The sequence below is a fragment of the Primulina tabacum genome, chromosome 7, assembly GCF_025594145.1.
Source record: "Primulina tabacum isolate GXHZ01 chromosome 7, ASM2559414v2, whole genome shotgun sequence".
NCBI lineage: Eukaryota > Viridiplantae > Streptophyta > Magnoliopsida > Lamiales > Gesneriaceae > Primulina > Primulina tabacum.
The window spans coordinates 22612420-22618584 of NC_134556.1; the positions used below are offsets into that span (position 1 = coordinate 22612420).

A 6165-nucleotide genomic window follows, 5' to 3' on the forward strand; every position below is an offset into this window, starting at 1 on the left:
ACCCGCATATGGCTTCTTGTTTGGCTGATTATTATTCTGATGTTGCTGTCTTTTGCGATGTAACTCAAACTTGATGTCCTTCAAGGATTGCTCAGACTGGAATGCATAAGTAACGGCAGTAGCATAATCTAAAGGACGCATCATCATAACATTATTCCGTATGGTGGGTCGTAGACCATCCATGAAGTGTCTAAGCTTCTCTTCAGCATCCCTGGCAATAAGAGGTACAAAGTGACAACCCCTACCAAATCTCTTCACAAATTCAGCAACAGTATCGTTTCCCTGATGGAGAGTCATAAATTCCTTCTTTAATCGGCCTCTGACATCAGCAGTAAAATATTTCTCGTAGAATATCGTTTTGAATTGAGCCCAAGTAAATGTAGCAAGGTTAACATCATGCTCGGCTCCTTCTCACCATAAAGAAGCGTCATCTCTAAGCAGATAAGTGGTACACCTCACACGGTCAGCATCTCCCATATCCAGATAGCGAAAGTGTACCTCGAGTGATCGAATCCAACCCTCAGCAGCAAAAAGATCGGCAATGCCTGAAAATTCCTTTGGCCCTAGCCTCCGGAACTTGATCATAAATATCATGATGTGGCCTAGGTGCCTACTGCATCTGCTGTAACTGCTGCTCGAAGAGATGAGCCATCCCCTCTAACGCACGAGTAGCAGCATCCCCCGGAGGAGGTGGTGGGGGTGCATTCCCTTGATGGTTCACACTGTTCTCGGCTTGATTCTCATTAACAGGGGCACCTCTAGGAGACATTTTATCTGAACGTTTTCCAAATTCTAAGGTAACCAACATGTATTTAAATCTAAGGTTTTCTAATCATGTGACATATCTTGATCCATTAAGCAATTTTAAGCATACAAGGTATATATACTCAAAAAGCTAGTAAACATGTAACATAAAACATATTATTCATGTCATCAAGCAGGTAACATCATATTAAATCATATAAATCATGTAAAACCTACAAATTGAGGCTTGACGACTGATCTTCCCAGCGCTGATGGTGGCACAACCCTTTACAGAACCATTGCTCTGATACCAACTGAAATGTCTACTATTCGTTTTCTTAAAAAGTACTAGAAATTTTTTTCCCTTTTGCATATCTTTTTCTATTTATTAAAGTTAAGCATCTAATACTAACTGAATGGTGTCTTGGTCTGTTTTATTAACTACCTATTTTACCCTTCACATAGACCACGTTCATAAGGTTCCTCCCACCAAATCAGACACTCTTCTTCGCTCCAAAACCAAGAGCCGCACAAAATCAAAACGTGATTTCCCGTTTCTCCTCTTCTTCAATTCCTTTTCTCAGTAAAAAAAATCTAATCGAATTTTAAGAACCTTCGAAGTCAATTATTTGATCGTCAATGGCGGATCCACGAAGAGTGAATGATCGGTGATGGTAGACCGCCGCAACATACGGTTTGTTTGGATCTGAATTTGGATGATGTTCAATGGAAACGGTTGTTATTGTGGATTATGGGCACGAGGAATAGGGCAATGTCTCCTGAAGCTGAGGTATACATTTGTAAACGTACTGAAAGGTATTGAATTCTACTTTTTCTCCAATTTGGATTGAATGATCGGTGATTGTAGGATGGAGAAATAGTGGCGACTGTTCTGTTTTTTAGATTCTACTAAAATTCCTGAAATGACACACACAATTGTCGTGTGAAGAACAATAAAAACACCAGCCCGTTGGATACATCGAAAATCCGATCAGTTTCTAGAAAATTTGGAACAGGTATCTTATTTGGTTTGCCTTCATTTTTTAGCCAATGTTTTGAATTTGAGAATTTAGAGGATTCTTTATTGTTGATGTGTTAAAAGTAAAGTTTTTTCACCGTTTGTTCGGTTGAACTTTGAGATATCTGGTAAGAATGAGCACATGAATGCTCCTGTAACCGATGAAATTATAGAAAACTTTCGCCTTATTTGAATCTACCACGCTGCATCCCAGAGAATTTAAGCAGAGTTTTGGAATCATGGACAATCTTTTCTGAGTACGCCTTTTTGTCACTGAAAACAACGGATGAAGAGGCCAAAGTAGTAGCCATTTCAGCGGCAAGATCCGAGCACCTATGGCATTCGGTTAACTGGTTAATCATAATCAATGTCTTTTGGGCGATTCCCAACAGTAGTGATCATTCGGGAACGTTCGTCCCATGGGATTGCCTATATATACTTAATACTTCAAATCCTTTAGAATATCAAAGCCAATAAGTACTTTGTGCATTACCTGAGTCACAATTCTATCTATGGCATCAGCAGTGTTGTCAAAAGTCTTGAGGAAGTAATCAGTCCCCTGCTTCATAACTCCTTCGATATGATCAAGTTTTTTATTGGATCTGTTCGAAGGAACACCTCAACTTAAAGGTGTCCCTTTTGCCGCGATTCCAATATAATTGTTAAGACTTTTACTTCCAGCTTGCTTATGTGCTCCACTTTTGGTCTGAGTGTGTTCTGGACATTGTTGTGAGAGGCAGGAATTGACACACTCGGACAAATTATTATTGGAAAATGCAATTCAGGAAATTCGATTTTTTTGGTTAAATCCTCTAATTTATCTACTACTCCACATGGTATGCCTATTATAATTTATGTAATAAAAACACCCGTTTTCAGCTGACACCCAAACCAACATTCATGTTTTCTCATTAAGCTCCCATTTCCAAACATTTATCAGTTAATTTGTTCATTGAAAAAATTTAAAAAATATCTATTCAAACACAAAAGTAGAGAAACCATGTGTATCATTTTCTTTTTGACTTTTTTAACATATTCAGAGATGTTTATTTGGGTAAAAATTTTTAAGAAAGGGAATGCACGAACAGAGATAAAAAAGAAAGATTATCACACTTTCACATCTCAAATTCATTAAATGTTAGTTTCGATTTCTCCCCTATGAATGTTAGATTCAATTTTCCCCGTAGGAATGATTTCCAATTACTTTATTCTAATCAAGGTTTTATTTTTTGTACAATTATTTACTCTGTCATATTTTTTCATATTCATTATTCGGTGTTTTTATATTTTTTTATAAGCACCGTCAATTTATTCTCATCCAATTAGCTGCATTTCATCTACGTATGGTTGCTTCTGAATTCAAAAGAACAATAAGAGTTTTTCTCAAAGACCCATTTCAAGTAATTATATTTCCACCAACTTATCTTTTTCTCCCTTCCCTCAATATGCCAGATCTCGAAAATTATTTTTTCTTTCTTTTGTTACATTTTTAGCTTAAATTGATGAAAGTCCTAATTATTTTGTCTTTCGAGATATTGTATGTGAATGATTTATTGTAATTTTTTTCAAAAATAACATTATGTACAAATAGTAAAAGATAATCGTAAAATACATGCTACATGTTTCAACGTTAGAATTTGGGGGGTGCTGATAAATTTCATTATCTCTGTTCAACCATAGTTAGCTATATGTGGCACCATATATTATGTCCATGTATTTATCTCTGCCCATGATTCTCTATTTTTCATCTTCTATCTTATCACGTCTCCCGCATAACCTTTTTTGTCATGGTTACTAAACTTTCTATATTTATTGAATCAACTTTAAACAGTACTTGGGTAGTGCCTAATGGATTAACATATTATTTATGATTTTTTGTTTGTTGGTTTAAGTTGAATTTTTTGCTAAATATGAATTGCCTTTGTGTTTTTTTCTCAAAAGCTGAAGGATACTGGTTGTGAACAAAGTATTTGAAGAAATGGCGTACTCAATTCAAGAAACATGATTTTCAAAGACATACTCAATTCAAGAAACATGATTGTGAGTAAGTCAAGTCTATTTTTTCTATTTTTTTAAAAAAAAAACATTATGTACAAATAGTTAAATAATCATTAAGTACATGCTATATGTTTCAACGTTAGAATTTGGGGGAATGTTAATAAATTCCATTATCTCTGTTCAACCATGTTCAGCTATATGTGAAATCATGTATTATGTCCATGTTTTTATCTCTGCCCATGATTATCTATTTCTCATCATCTATCTTATCACTCCTCACGAATAACCATTTTTGGCATGACTACTATACTTTCTATGATTTTTTGATTGTTGGTTTAAGTTGAATTTTTTTGCTGATTATGAATTGCCTTTGTGTTTTTTTCTCTAAAGCTGAAAGATATTGGTTGCAAACAAAGTATTTGTACAAATGACATACTCAATTCAACGGATCAGATCTATTTGCCCTCATCTTCATCTGGTTTGTTTTTAACTAATGAATTAGTTTATGGTCTATGATTTATTATGTTACTTTATATTAGTGGTCGTATCAAATTCGTTTGTTCGTTTTGATCTTGCAGGTGAGATAATATATTTTTTACGAGCTTCAAGATCTTATGAAGTAATCTCTCACATATTCTCAACAGATTCACTAAATCATTATATTAGAGCTTCTTAAACATTTTTTTATTATAATTTTTACAGACAAATTTACATTTTGGTTGGTAGATTTTAAACTCAAATTTGAAATATCTAGCAGAGTTCTGATGTCAAAATGTGAACTTTTAATGATATTCTCATATTTTTTAGACAATTTTTTGACTATTTGTCTATTTATTTTATGTTGAATTTCATATTAGATGATATTAATGCTTCAAAAAATATGATTTTTTTATGATCAATACTTGTATCATGGGAGGTAACAAATTGATTTTGGCATATTTATTTAAGCTTTGGAATCCCTTGCTTTTTATGGATCAAGTACAAATTTTTTGACAGTCATGGTGTTGTAAACTCATGAAGGTTTAATATATCTGTCTTATATATTCATAACACACGCAACGCGTGTGCCTTTGTAGCTAGTAAATATAAATACTTTGAAAATACATTATACCATTTTAAAAATAAACAAATAACTAACATTTAAAAATCAAAGGAAAATATTTCAAATTGTAAAATCGTCAAATGTTTTACCAACCTAAAAAGCAATAATTATGAAAATTATGGCACATACTAAACCTCTCAAAAATCTCTCAAAAGCATAAATAAATATTCGTAAATTCTTTAATGTAAATCATAAACTTAAATGCGGAAAGTAGAAGTGCTGGTCCTCGGGTTGTGTGCATATTCAATCCAGTCAGGTCATCCATCAAGATCTCCTATATCATAATTATTAATATCACATGCATCAATCACACCTAGTGAGTCTAAAGACTCAACACATCATATTATTGATAACAAATAACACTTAATACAGATCACATACAACAGCGAAAAATACTTGTACTCAAATAACATTTTCATAATAATGCATAACTTTAAACATAAACATTTTCGTAAACATTTTCATATCAACATATTCATATTCATATTAACATATTCATATTCATACTCGTGTTTGTTGAATTCAGATCGTGATTGTGACTCGTATTCTTAATCGTATTGGCCGATGGATCCATCTAAAGAAAACCACAGTACTGGGCGACGGGGACACCGGCGACACTCTCACCGGTCAACTGGGCCTTGGTCAACGTATTAACATACTTGTATTCGTATTCATATCTGTATCCAAGGAAACACGATCGTCGGGCTCCCACTATGACCATAACCCTCACGATATTTCCAACATATCATCGTATTTAGTCACAATCCCTTCACGCCCTTCAACATTTCGTATTTCCGTCACTTAATAAAAACATGCATAATAATATCATTTTATTTTGAAACCAAACATGCAACATGTCTTTTAAATGCCCATATTTAAATCATAAAAATCATAGACATTTAAAAAGCGTACTTTAACATATAAAATTTCATAAACATCCATAACCATTGAAAATAATCATATTAGCATATAAAACAACATTTAGGACACTTCCATAACGTTTACTAATTTCTAAGTGTAAAATTACCGTTTTACCTCTAGAAGTAAAATTTCACGATTTTGACTTTTTCTTAATTCCATTGACTCTAACATATCCCAAATAATTATTTAAGCCTTAATTAAAATTTCCATAATTTTATTTATCTTAAATACCAGACTTTTTAATTAATTCGTAATTAGTCGTTTTGAAGGCGTTTTAATCCCGAAAAATTTCAAACATTAATAATAAATTCCTAAATTCAAAACTTAGTCTTTTTATATGATTTTAACCCTCGTGAACCACAACTCGACCTCTGTGAGCCGT

General features: G+C 33.3%; 1 long non-coding RNA gene across 4 annotated transcripts; it reads left to right on the plus strand.

The window, feature by feature from the left end:
- Positions 1-1125: 1125 nt before the first annotated feature.
- LOC142550831 (uncharacterized) lies at positions 1126-4513 on the plus strand. 4 transcript variants are annotated; one of them, XR_012821418.1, is made up of 4 exons: positions 1126-1760; positions 3704-3806; positions 4151-4238; positions 4339-4513. It is a non-coding gene; the product is annotated as an uncharacterized LOC142550831 (long non-coding RNA). The 4 variants fall into 4 exon arrangements; XR_012821420.1 differs by having other exon boundaries at positions 1126-1534; positions 1613-3806; XR_012821417.1 differs by having other exon boundaries at positions 1126-3806.
- The last annotated feature ends 1652 nt before the right edge of the window (positions 4514-6165 follow it).